Here is a 15,517-nt window from a genome sequence, read left to right as displayed (position 1 = left end):
TCATGTTGTATGCATGCATGTGTGATGTATCATGTTGTATGCATGCATGTGTGATGTATCATGTTGTATGCATGCATGTGTGATGTATCATGTTGTATGCATGCATGTGTGATGTATCATGTTGTATGCTTGCATGTTCCAAATCAACTCAAACTCAACTCAACTCAAACTCAAGTGTTCATCGTTGGAATGAATGCATGAATACACCAAGTGTTCACTGTTTTTGAGTGGGAGTATGCTGAAAATCTATAAAAAGTATTTCTGATTGTGATTCTGATGGGAATGAATGCATGAATACTCCAAGTGTTCATTGTTGGGATGAATGCATGAATAATCCAATTGTTCATTGTTGGGATGAATGTATGAATACTCCAAGTGTTCATTGATGGAATTAATGTGTGAATTAAGGGTTGGGAAGTGGTGCACTCCAGGATGTAGAACTGGACAAGTCTGAGTGACTCGACAGGGTGAGGATGCTAATTGAAGAGTTCAACAAAGGTTTCTCTTTGTAGCTGGATGGACATGTCTGACCTGTAATATGCCATACAAATAACATTGATTGATTGATTGATTGATTGGGGGGGGGGGGGGGGGTGAAGTTGGGAGAGTGGCCGTGCCAGCAATCTGAGGGTTACTGGTTCAATCCCCACCTTCTACCATCCTAGTCACGTCCGTTGTGTCCTTGAGCAAGACACTTCACCCTTGCTCCTGATGGGCCTGGTTAGCGCCGTGCATGGCAGCTCCCGCCATCAGTGTGTGAATGTGTGAATGTGTGTGAATGTGTGTGTGTGAATGTGTGTGTGTGAATGTGTGTGTGAATGTGTGTGTGTGTGAAAGGGTGAATGTGGAAAATAGTGTCAAAGCGCTTTGAGTTCTTTAAAAAAAAGGTAGAAAAGCGCTACACAAGTACGACCCATTTACCATTTACCATTACCATTGATTGATTGATTGATTGATTATGTGATTGATGTGTTGGTTGGTTGGTTGGTTGATTGATTGATTGATTGATTGATTGATTGATTGATTGATGTCATGGCTTTGCCTCAAACTCAGTAGTAGGTGTTACCAATCAGGTATCTGTGATGTCATCCTTATTGATCCTACAATTAGTCAGGGTTGTCTCTATTGTGGCATGCCAACATTCACATTTCAGAAGTTGATTGTTAAAGTCACTTTCGTTCAGGGATCAATGCGATCAATAGTGATGACTGTAAAGGGAAAGTCCGTTAGTTGTCACCTGTGACCTGTACCTGTCATCTGCAGAGTGCTATCATCCTTCAACATGTGACCCGCCTTCACCTCACTTTAGCTTCTTATATTCAGCCTAGACCCAGGAGAGGTTTCCTCCATGTTCTTTTCTTCTCTTCCTCACTTCCTCCTCTTTAGCTCTTCCACGCTTTTCCCCCTTGATGTTACCCCTTAGGCTGCAACACCTGGCAACGTATTGTGCTGGGAGTTTGACTCTCACCATGCATCTCACACCTTCTGTCCTCTCACCCTCCCCTTCTTTCCTGTCCTCCATCCTCTCTTCTATTTTCTTTGAAGTCAACCACCCTCTTCCTGTGCATGTCCTCCACACACTCAATCATCTGCAGGGTTGCCAGGTGCTGCAGTCAATAAGGTAAACACCTCCCGTCAAGTTCTTGACAAGTTCCACCTTCATCTGTCTAAAGATTAACTTTGTGAATCTAGTAAACACATTTTCTCATCGACGGTGACTTGATGGCTTTTAAATTGACATTTTAATGTGTTTGCTCATTTTTATTCAGCTCCAAATCTCCAAGAGACATTCGCAGAGTACAAGCATTTTAGGACATCTTCTCAAGGGACAGCAATCACCTAACGCTCACGTGACCAAGTTGGACCTTTTGTGCTCTTTCACAGTGGTTGCTGTATTTTTGGCTGCCATTTTTAATGACTTACAGGATTTTTGCAAAGAGTTGAAGATTTCAAAGTCCAGTTCTTTCACAGATGTAGCAAAACTTCAACAGAACATGGAAGTCCTACATCTTTCAGAGGGCATACAAACCAGAAATACTCTTCAGTCAAAGAAAAAACATTGGAACGGCTGCAAGGCAGAACCTAAGTAAAAGAATGTTCAATTAACAAAAGAAGGTGAGTGCAGTTGGGGAGTGCACAAGACATCAAACTTCTTAAAGCATGTTCGTACACTTTCAATAAATCAGCAAAGGCAACCGTGTGATCCCACCCTGAGAGGGCAGACATGCATAGGAGCCTGATTGGCAACCAGGAACAGGCGTGTCCCGGTTGCCAATCACAGGCAGGTGTGGGAGCCAGCACTCAGTGGCAGAAAGGGGAAGTGAAACTACAAATTAAGAGCACTGGACAGGAAAGTAAACACCACACACACTGGAAAAAACAACAAAAGGTAGAGTGGTTGTAACAGCAACTTGAGGGTTGCAGGTTCGATTCCAGTGTCCACTGTCCACCACCAGTGTGGCACCCACCTAGGCACCCACACTGGCACCCACACTGACACCCATACTGACACCCACACCCGCACTGACACCCACACTGACACCCAGACTGGCACCCACACTGACACCCACACTGGCACCCACACTGACACCCACACTAACACCCACCCTGACACCCACCCTGACACCCACACTGGCACCCACACTGACACCCACACTGGCACCCACACTGACACCCACACTGACACCCGCACTGACACCCACACTGACACCCACACTGACACCCACACTGGCACCCACACTGACACCCACACTGACACCCACACAGACACCCACACTGGCACCCACACTGGCACCCACACTGACACCCACACTGACACCCATACTGACACCCACACTGGCACCCACACTGACACCCACACTGGCACCCACACTGACACCCACACTGACACCCACACTGACACCCACACTGGCACCCACACTGGCACCCACACTGACACCCACACTGGCACCCACACTGACACCCACACTGGCACCCACACTGACACCCACACTGACACCCACACTGGCACCCACACTGACACCCACACTGACACCCACACTGACACCCACACTGGCACCCACACTGGCACCCACACTGACACCCACACTGGCACCCACACTGACACCCACACTGACACCCACACTGGCACCCACACTGGCACCCACACTGACACCCACACTGGCACCCACACTGACACCCACCCTGACACCCACACTGACACCCACACTGACACCCACACTGACACCCGCACTGACACCCACACTGACACCCACACTGACACCCGCACTGACACCCACACTGACACCCACACTGGTGTATCAATGATCATTAAACTTGATGGGAGTTTCCTGGATAAATAAAGATAAAACATACAATATTGTAAAAAAAACAGAATTTAAATGAAAATAAAAACATATTTGAGTCCACAAAGGAGCAGGAAGACATTTACATGTCACTCAGTTGTAATCATGTAAAAATATAACTTGCTGATGTATAACAATATTAATATATAATATTACCATACATGTAAGGTATAACAATATTAATATATAATATTACCATACATGTAAGGTTTAACAATATTAATATATAATATTACCACACATCTAATTGCATCCATTCACAATAAAAACCCAGTCATCATTTCATGAAATATCATTTGTATAATTACTTTAAATCAGTTCATGATTTTTATAATTTATATATATTTTTAAAAGATGTGAAAAAAACTAAATGTGGTACTTTTCCTTTCACTTTGACTGCACAGACAACAACATTAGCAGACAACACGTTATTAGCAGACGTTTGGCAACACATTAGTGCCCCCTGCAGGACCAGGTGAGAACATACATCACGTGAGTTACTTCCTGGTGTGATATGAGTCACGTGACCTGCAATTAAAGGTCATGACCTGAAACACACGGGTGCTCAGAGGGGGCCTTTAGAGAACAAACTGTTTGTTTTGGTCTGCTCCACCTCTGTTTAGACACACAACATCTTGCACTTCACACACACACACACACACACACACACACACACACACACACACACACACACACACACACACACACACACACACACACACACACACACACACACACACACACACACACACACACACACACACACACACACACACACACACAGAGACACACACACAGTACATACATCCACACGCACGCACACACACACACACACACACACACACACACACACACATACACACACACACACAAACACAGTACATACATCCACACACACACACACACACACACACACACACACGAGGGTCCCGTCGGGGCGATGGCTACATGAGTGGTAGTTGAGCCGGTGGCATTTAGCAATTAGCAGAGCAGAAGAAAGAGATTTGAAAGATGATGACATCAGAGTCTCTGTTCTCCCACACAGGACCCCAAAGTACCATCACTTGTCATCACATCAAAGTCTTAGTGTGACACACACACACACACACACACACACACACACACACACACACACACACACACACTCACACACGCACGCGCGCACACACACACACACACACACACACACACACACACACACACACACACACACACACACACACACACACACACACACGCACACACACACACACACACTCACACACACTCACACAAACTCACACACGCACACACGCACACACACACACACACACACACACGCACACACGCACACACAGTACATACATCATTCCCACATTCCATTGCTAGTGTCACCCTCTGCTATGCTACTTGAGGCTATGCTAAAAATTCTCTTAAAGGCCTACTGAAAGCCACTACTAGCGACCACGCAGTCTGATAGTTTATATATCAATGATGAAATCTTAACATTGCAACACATGCCAATACAGCCGGGTTAACTTATAAAGTGACTTTTAAAACTTCCCGGGAAATATCCGGCTGAAACGTCTATGTATGATGACGTATGCGCGTGACGAAGTCCGAGTAACGGAAGTTATGGTACCCGTAGAATCCTATACAAAAAGCTCTGTTTTCATTTCATAATTCCACAGTATTCTGGACATCTTTTGCAATTTGTTTAATGAACAATGAAGGCTGCAAAGAAGACAGTTGTAGGTGGGATCAGTGTATTAGCAGCGGACTACAGCAACACAACCAGGAGGACTTTGTTGGAGCGCTAGCCGCGCTAGCCGCCGACTTCACCTTGACTTCCTACGTCTCCGGGCCGCCAAACGCATCGGGTGAAGTCCTTCGTCCTTCTGCCGATCGCTGGAACGCAGGTGAGCACGGGTGTTGATGAGCAGATGAGGGCTGGCTGGCGTAGGTGGAGAGCTAATGTTTTTAGCATAGCTCTGTGAGGTCCCGTTGCTAAGTTAGCTTCAATGGCGTCGTTAGCACAGCATTGTTAACCTTCGCCAGCCTGGAAAGCATTAACCGTGTATTTACATGTCCACGCTTTAATAGTATTGTTGATTTTCTATCTATACTTCCAGTCAGGGGTTTATTTCTTTTTTTTCTATATGCAGTTAAAGCAAGATGCTATCACGTTAGCTCGTAGCTAAAGCATTTCGCCGATGTATTGTCGTGGAGATAAAAGGCACTGAATGTCCATTTCGCGTTCTGGACTCTCATTTTCAAGAGGATATAGTATCCCAGGTGGTTTAAAATACAAATCTGTGATCCACAATAGAAAAAGGAGAGAGTGTGGAATCCAATGAGCCAGCTTGTACCTAAGTTACGCTCAGAGCGAAAAAAGATACGTCCTGCACTGCACTCTAGTCCTTCACTGTAACGTTCCTCATCTACAAATCTTTCATCCTCGCTCAAATTAATGGGGTAATCATCACTTTCTCGGTCCGAATCTCTCTCGCTCCATTGTAAACAACGGGGAATTGTGAGGAATACTAGCTCCTGTGACGTCACGCTACTTCCGCTACAGGCAAGGCTTTTTTTTATCAGCCAGCAAAAGTTGCAAACTTTATTGTTGATTTTCTCTACTAAATCCTTTCAGCAAAAATATGGCAATATCGCCAAATGATCAAGTATGACACATAGAATGGATCTGCTATTCCCCTTTAAATAAAAAAAATCATTTCAGTAGGCCTTTAAAGGGGAACTGCACTTTTTATAAAAATATAAAACTCACATATAATGGATTAGATTTTATATCGCACTTTTCTATTGTTAGACACTCAAAGTGCTCACAGAGAAGTGAGAAGCCATCATTCATTCACACCTGGTGGTGGTAAGCTACATTTGTAGCCACACCTGCCCTGGGGTAGACTGACGGAAGCAAGGCTGCCAAATTGCACCTCCGACCACCACCTATCATCCATGGTGTGGTGACTGTCTGTGCACCAGTCTCCAAGGATGGTGTGGTGACTGTCTGTGCACCAGTCTCCAAGGATGGTGTGGTGACTGTCTGTGCACCAGTCTCCAAGGATGGTGTGGTGACTGTCTGTGCACCAGTCTTAAAGGATGGTGTTAAACTAAGTCACACACAGGCATCCTCCATAAAGGGATACACCCCTACCAGGACGATCGTCATACTCGTTCGAGTGACCGCCGATGATGTGTGTGTACAAGTGTGTGTGATAGTGTGTGTGTGTGTGTGTGCGCGTGTGTGCCCTGAGGTGTGTGTGTGTGTGTGCAAGTGTGGGTGTGTGTGTGTGCCCTGAGGTGTGTGTGTGTGTGTGCAAGTGTGGGTGTGTGTGCGTGCCCTGAGGTGTGTGTGTGTGTGCCCTGAGGTGTGTGTGTGTGTGTGTGTGTGTGTGTGTGTGTGTGTGTGTGTGTGCAAGTGTGTGTGTGTGTGTGTGTGTGTGCCCTGAGGTGTGTGTGTGTGTGTGTGTGTGTGTGTGTGTGTGTGTGTGTGTGTGTGTGTGTGTGTGTGTGTGTGTGTGTGTGTGTGTGTGTGTGTGTGTGTGTGTGTGTGTGTGTGTGTGTGTGTGCAAGTGTGTGTGTGTGGAAGTGTGTGTGTGTGTGTGCCCTGAGGTGTGTGTGTGGTGTAATAGTTGGAGTTGACCATAAGAAGAAGGAAAGGTAACCTCCATGTCAAGTCATTAGCACGTGTGTCCAGATCCCATCTTCCATTCTGGACACTAAACTTTTACATTCATCCATTTTTCATGCCTCTTGTGTACTTGTGTACTTGTGTACTTGTGTACTAGTGTACTTGTGTACTAGTGTACTTGTGTACTTGTGTACTTGTGTACTCGTGTACTCGTGTACTAGTGTACTTGTGTACTTGTGTACTAGTGTACTAGTGTACTTGTGTACTCGTGTACTTGTGTACTTGTGTACTAGTGTACTTCTGTACTTCTGTACTTCTGTACTTCTGTACTTGTGTACTTGTGTACTTGTCATGCATTCCAAGACTTCTAAAAATAACATGCCTTTAATATCCTGCTTTTTACCTGCAAGACTGCCTCAGGAGACCTGAGTGTGTGTGTGTGTGTGTGTGTGTGTGTGTGTGTGTGTGTGTGTGTGTGTGTGTGTGTGTGTGTGTGTGTGTGTGTGTGTGTGTGTGTGTGTGTGTGTGTGTGTGTGTGTGTGTGTGTGTGTGTGTGTGTGTGTGTGTGTGTGTGTGTGTGTGTGTGTGTGTGTGTGTGTGTGTGTGTGTGTGTGTGTGGAAACACAACTCATCTCCTTACTCATCTCCTCCCGGAACAAATGCTTCCTGAGTGATTTGTTCTTGTTCTCGGGCGTTATCTCCCCTCCAACTATAGTGTGCCCTTTTAAAGACACCCTGCTGAACACACACACACACACACACACACACACACGCACGCACGCACCCACACCCACACACACACACACACACACACACACACACACACACACACACACGCACACACACACACACACACACGCACGCACACACACACACACACAAACACACACTCACACACACACACACACTCACACACACACACACACACACACACACTCACACACACACACACATATGGTATCTAAAGTGAAACATCCATCTGCTCGCTCCACTTGGAGATGATGATGAGGAGCTGCAAACATTGGTGTCATGTCAGAGGAGCAATGGAGTGGAAGGAGGGCAAGACATTGCATTAGTGTGTGTGTGTGTGTGTGTGTGTGTGTGTGTGTGTGTGTGTGTGTGTGTGTGTGTGTGTGTGTGTGTGTGTGTGTGTGAGCTCTAGACCATTAGACACCCCAGGCGAGAGTGACCCCCCCCCCCCTCCATATGCAGCATTACACACTTAGTAATTATTTATTTGACATGAAGACACAAAACAATGCAATATGAAATGTAAAAATATCAAAAATTAGAATAATTTCCCTGAGAATAAAACAATAACTAAACACCTACATATTGTTTAGGGCAGACCTGGGCTTTCATCCGGCCCTTTGTGCGTCCCTGTCCGGCCCGCGTGAGGCCAATTATAAATTACAAAATAAATTTTAAAAAGTATCTATGTCGAGTGTGCAATACAACGGTGCTGCTTTTGTTTTGAAAAATCGTTATTTGTATTACTTCCGTGTGGACGTATGCGTGATTGTGAGTGAATGTGAACAGCTGCAATCATTAATTACAAAATAAAGTTGAAAAAACATCTATGTCGTGCGCGCAATACAACTGTGCTGCTTTTATTTTGAAAAGTATTATTTATGGGCGTGTGTCCGTGTGTAACCTGTGAGTGAAGGTGCACATGCAGCGACAAGTGATGCACGGTTTACACCAGAGACGCTAAAAAGAGAAAAGTTGATGAGGAATGGCGTGTTTTCAACAAGACATGGACTGCCAAGCAACGTTCCCTCTAAGGTGCGTGCCTGCACAATTGTGCACTGCTCAAGCGTCCGCTGCGCACAGCAAATATATGCCGCGCACCAAATCAAATCCCATCTGAATTCTAATCAAAATAAACATATTTATTCTGTGTAATTTTGCAAAGCAACTCTGAGTGACAGTGACAACAAGCGGCCCTAACGGTGTTCGTCAACACCGTTCAATTGAACACCGTTCAATTATTGTAACGTCTATCGAGATGCTTCGAGGACAGGAATTATATCCATCACTTTATTGAGCAAAACTGTTTATATTCGGACATAACCACACCAAAAACATGAGTAAAACACTTCTATCTGGAAAAACTAGTCATTTTCTGCCGTACAAACCAGGCCAAAAGCAACTTGTCATCTGTCACCAACACGCATACCACTAAACCACTGGTGCGTTTATGGCCACACAAAAAGTCGGACAACTCAAACACCACACAAAGTTACACTATGACTCCTCAGTCATACGTGTGCTTATTTTACTGTCATTTATTATTAATGTTAATTTATTGATATTAGTCATGGAATGCTGTTACACACACTATGTTGAAGTATTACTATTATTATTATTATTATTATTATTTATCTTACGGTATACATCAAAAATAATAATGAGCAAAATTTAATTGAAATATTGTCGATGTGGCCCTCCAGCAGTGCTCGGGTTGCTCATGCGGCCCCCGGTAAAAATTGATTGCCCACCCCTGGTTTAGGGTGACCTCATGACTTATGACCCATAAAGACATCTAGCTGGACTTGAGTTTACAACAACCTGATGAATAAAAGTGAAACCTGATAAATGTGCAGCTGCAGTGTTTATGGATCAAATAAAGCATTTAATCATAATGTTTGTTGGATCCATTAGAAGGGTATGACATCAGAGAGTTGGTAGTGAACTGGGTAAGAAGCTACTGATCGATTAGAAGGGTATGACATCAGAGAGTTGGTAGTGAACTGGGTAAGAAGCTACTGATCATTTAGAATTATTATATATATATATATATATATATATATATATATATATATATATATATATATATATATATATATATATATATATATATATATATATATATATATATATATATATAATTAACGTGGGGAGAATTATTATTATATATATATATATATATATATATACATATACACAAACCGCGTTTCCATATGAGTTGGTAAATGGTGTTAGATGTAAATATAAATGCAATACAATGATTTGCAAATCCTTTTCAAGCCATATTCAGTTGAATATGCTACAAAGACAACATATTTCATGTTCAAACTCATAAACTTTGGGTTTTTTTGCAAATAATAATGAACTTAGAATTTCATGGCTGCAACATGTGACAAAGTAGTTGGGAAAGGGCATGTTCTACCGAGCTATCTACATTCCTACTCTCACCTATGGTCATGAAGTGTGGGTAATGACCGAAAGAATAAGATCGCGGCTACAAGCGGCCGAAATGAGTTTCCTCAGAAGGGTGGCTGGCATCTCCCTTAGAGATAGGGTGAGAAGTGCAGTCACCCGAGAGAGACTCGGAGTAGAGCCGCTGCTCCTTCGCTTGGAAAGGAGCCAGCTTAGGTGGTTCGGGCATCTCGTGCGGATGCCTCACGAGCGTCTCCCTAGGGAGGTCCTCGTTGCACGTCCCACTGGGAGGAGACCCCCCGGCAGGCCAAGGACCAGATGGGGGGATTACATCTCCTCTCTGGCCTGGGAACGCTTCGGGATTCCCCAGGAGGAAGTCGCAAATGTTGCTCTGGAGAGGGAAGTCTGGGGGTCTTTGCTGGAGCTGCTGTCCCCGCGACCCGATTCCGGATAAGCGGTTGAAGATGGATGGATGGATGGATGTTCACCACTGTGTTACATGGCCTTTCCTTTTAACAACACTCAGTTTTGGTTTGGGAAGTGAGGAGACACATTTTTGAAGTGGAATTCTTTCCCATTCTTGCTTGATGTACAGCTTAAGTTGTTCAACAGTCTCCCTTCTCATATTTTAGCTGCCACACATTTTCAATGTCTGGACTACAGGCAGGCCAGTCTAGTACCCACACTCTTTTACTATGAAGCCACCTTGATGTAACACCTGGCTTGGCATTGTCTTGCTGAAATAAGCAGGGGCGTCCATGGTAACGTTGCTTGGATGGCAACATATGTTGCTCCAAAAGCTGTATGTACCTTTCAGCATTAATGGTGCCTTCACAGATGTGTAAGTTACCCATGTCTTGACCACTAATACACCCCCATACCATCACACATGCTGCCTTTTACACTTTCACCCTAGAACAGTCTGGATGGTTCTTTTCCTCTTTGGTCCGGAGGACACGACGTCCACAGTTTCCGAAAACAATTTGAAATGTGTACTCGTCAAACCACAGAACACTTTTCCACTTTGTATCAGTCCATCTTAGATGAGCTCAGGCCCAGTGAAGCCCACGGCGTTTCTGGGTGTTGTTGATAAACGGTTTTCACCTTGCATAGGAGAGTTTTAACTTGCACTTACAGATGTAGCGACCAACTGTAGTTACTGACAGTGGGTTTCTGGAGTGTTCCATGTGGTGATATCCTTTACACACTGATGTGGCTTGTTGATGCAGTACAGCCTGAGGGATGGAAGGTCACAGGCTTAGCTGCTCACCTGCAGTGATTTCTCCACATTCTCTGAACCCTTCGATGATATTACGGAGCGTAGATGGTGAAATCCCTAAATTCCTTGCAATAGCTGCTTGAGAAAGGTTGTTCTTAAACTGTTCAACAATTTGCTCAGGCATGTGTTGACAAAGTGGTGACCCTCGCCCCATCCTTGTTTGTGAATGACTGAGCATTTCATGGAATCTACTTTTATAGCCAATCATGGCACCCACCTGTTCCCAATTAGCCTGCACACCTGTGGGATGTTCCAAATAAGTCTTTGATGAGCATTCCTCAACTTTATCAGTATTTATTGCCACCTTTCCCAACTACTTTGTCACGTGTTGCTGCCATCAAATTCTAAACTTAATGATTATTTGCAAAAAAATAAAGTTTATGAGTTTGAACATGAAATATGTTGTCTTTGTAGCATATTCAACTGAATATGGCTTGAAAAGGATTTGCAAATCATTGTATTCCGTTTATATTTACATCTAACACCATTTACCAACTCATATGGAAACGGGGTTTGTACATGACAGACAACATTCACACACTAGGAACCATTTAGTGTTGCCAATCAACCTATCAGGTGCATGTCTTTGGAGGTGGGAGGAGCCTAGCATTAGCACAACCTCTCAGTGTGAGACGATCCTTCATCAGCTTGTGTCAGGGTAGTGCCTTTATGCTAACATTAGCATACCCTCTCAGTGTGAGACGATCCTTCATCAGCTTGTGTCAGCGTAGTGCCTTTATGCTAACATTAGCATAATGTTAGCATAAAGGCATAATGTTAGTTATTATGGACAATACTATTATTACTTATTATTGACAATACTATTATTACTTATTATGCACAATACTATTATTACTTATTATTGACAATACTATTATTACTTATTATTGACAATACTATTATTACTTATTATTGACAATACTATTATTACTTATTATGCACAATACTATTATTACTTATTATTGACAATACTATTATTACTTATTATTGACAATACTATTGTTACTTATTATTGACAATACTATTATTACTTATTATGCACAATACTATTATTACTTATTATGGACAATACTATTATTACTTATTATTGACAATACTATTATTACTTATTATGGACAATACTATTATAACTTATTATTGACAATACTAGTATTACTTATTATTGACAATACTATTATTACTTATTATGCACAATACTATTATTACTTATTTTTAACAATAGTATTATTACTTATTATGCACAATACTATTATTACTTATTATTGACAATACTATTATTAGTTATTATTGATAATACTATTAAAAGTTATTATTGACAGTATTATTAGTTATTATCGACAATACTATTATTACTTATTATTGACAATATTATTAGTTATTATCGACAATACTATCATTAGTTAATAAGCAGTTTTATGATATACTTCAAACTAGTCTTGCATGCATGACAATGTTAATAAATGTATTATTAACGTTTTTTCCTTTAATTAAATGTTAATAAATGAATTATTAATGTGTGTTCTTTTAATAACATGTTAATAAATTAATTATTAATGTTTGTTCCTTTAATACAATGTTAATAAATGTATTATTAATGTGTGTTCCTTTAATGAAATGTTAATAAATGAATTATTAATGTTTGTTCCTTTAATTAAATGTTAATAAATGTATTATTAATGTAGTTAATGCATAATTGCAAAAGATGTTTGGAGGAAGACGTCCAAGTGGATAAACATTTCAACTTCAGTCCTGAGAAAAACCAGGCAGCCTAAACACAACAAGAAGCACTCCTGCCCTCTAGTGGACAAGAGACGCAGTACATGTAATAAATATTTGTATGTAGGTGTGTCATAGTCGCTATTATCACTAAAAAATAAACTAAATGTTTGCATTTGTTCATGTATTCATTAGACAGGGACAGTACAAGTAAACATTGCTACCCACTTTGTATACAATGTTTATATACACTATTATTACATAATGTTTATATTCACTATTATTACAACATGTTTATATACACTATTATTACATAATGTTTATATTCACTATTATTACAACATGTTTATATACACTATTATTACAACATGTTTATATACACTATTATTACATAATGTTTATATTCACTATTATTACAACATGTTTATATACACTATTATTACAACATGTTTATATACACTATTATTACATAATGTTTATATTCTCTATTATTGCAACATGTTTATATACACTATTATTGCACAATGTTTATATACACTATTATTACAACATGTTTATATACACTATTATTACATAATGTTTATATACACTATTATTACATAATGTTTATATACACTAGTATTACACAATGTTTATATACACTAGTATTACATAATGTTTATATACACTAGTATTACATAATGTTTATATACACTATTATTACACAATGTTTATATACACTAGTATTACATAATGTTTATATTCACTATCATTACAACATGTTTATATACACTATTATTACATAATGTTTATATTCACGATTATTACAACATGTTTATATACACTATTATTGCACAATGTTTATATACACTAGTATTACACAATGTTTATATACACTATTATTACACAATGTTTATATACACTATTATTACATAATATTTATATACACTAGTATTACACAATGTTTATATACACTATTATTACACAATGTTTATATACACTATTATTACATAATGTTTATATTCACTATTATTACAACATGTTTTTATACACTATTATTACAACATGTTTATATACACTAGTATTACACAATGTTTAGATACACTATTATTACACAATGTTTATATACACTATTATTACATAATGTTTATATTCACTATTATTACAACATGTTTATATACACTATTATTACAACATGTTTATATACACTAGTATTACACAATGTTTATATACACTAGTATTACACAATGTTTATATACACTATTATTACATAATGTTTATATACACTAGTATTACACAATGTTTATATACACTAGTATTACACAATGTTTATATACACTATTATTACATAATGTTTATATACACTAGTATTACACAATGTTTATATACACTAGTATTACACAATGTTTATATACACTATTATTACATAATGTTTATATACACTAGTATTACACAATGTTTATATACACTATTATTACACAATGTTTATATACACTATTATTACATAATGTTTATATACACTAGTATTACACAATGTTTATATACACTATTATTACGCAATGTTTATATACACTATTATTACATAATGTTTATATTCACTAATATTACAACATGTTTATATACACTATTATTACATAATGTTTATATTCACTAATATTACAACATGTTTATATACACTATTATTACATAATGTTTATATACACTATTATTACACAATGTTTATATACACTAGTATTACACAATGTTTATATACACTATTATTACATAATGTTTATATTCACTAATATTACAACATGTTTATATACACTAATATTACAACATGTTTATATACACTATTATTGCACAATGTTTATATACACTAGTATTACACAATGTTTATGTACACTATTATTACATCATGTTTATATTCACTATTATTACAACATGTTTATATACACTATCATTGCACAATGTTTATATACGCTAGTATTACACAATGTTTATGTACACTATTATTACAACATGTTTATATACACTATTATTACACAATGTTTATATACACTAGTATTACACAATGTTTATATACACTATTATTACATAATGTTTATATTCACTAATATTACAACATGTCTATATACACTAATATTACAACATGTTTATATACACTATTATTGCACAATGTTTATATACACTAGTATTACACAATGTTTATGTACACTATTATTACATCATGTTTATATTCACTATTATTACAACATGTTTATATACACTATTATTACACAATGTTTATATACACTAGTATTACACAATGTTTATGTACACTATTATTACATAATGTTTATATTCACTATTATTACACAATGTTTATGTACACTATTATTACATCATGTTTATATTCACTATTATTACAACATGTTTATATACACTATT

The sequence above is a fragment of the Entelurus aequoreus genome, linkage group LG18 (assembly GCF_033978785.1).
Source record: "Entelurus aequoreus isolate RoL-2023_Sb linkage group LG18, RoL_Eaeq_v1.1, whole genome shotgun sequence".
Classification (NCBI taxonomy): Eukaryota; Metazoa; Chordata; class Actinopteri; order Syngnathiformes; family Syngnathidae; genus Entelurus; species Entelurus aequoreus.
Note: the sequence above shows the minus strand (reverse complement) of the source record.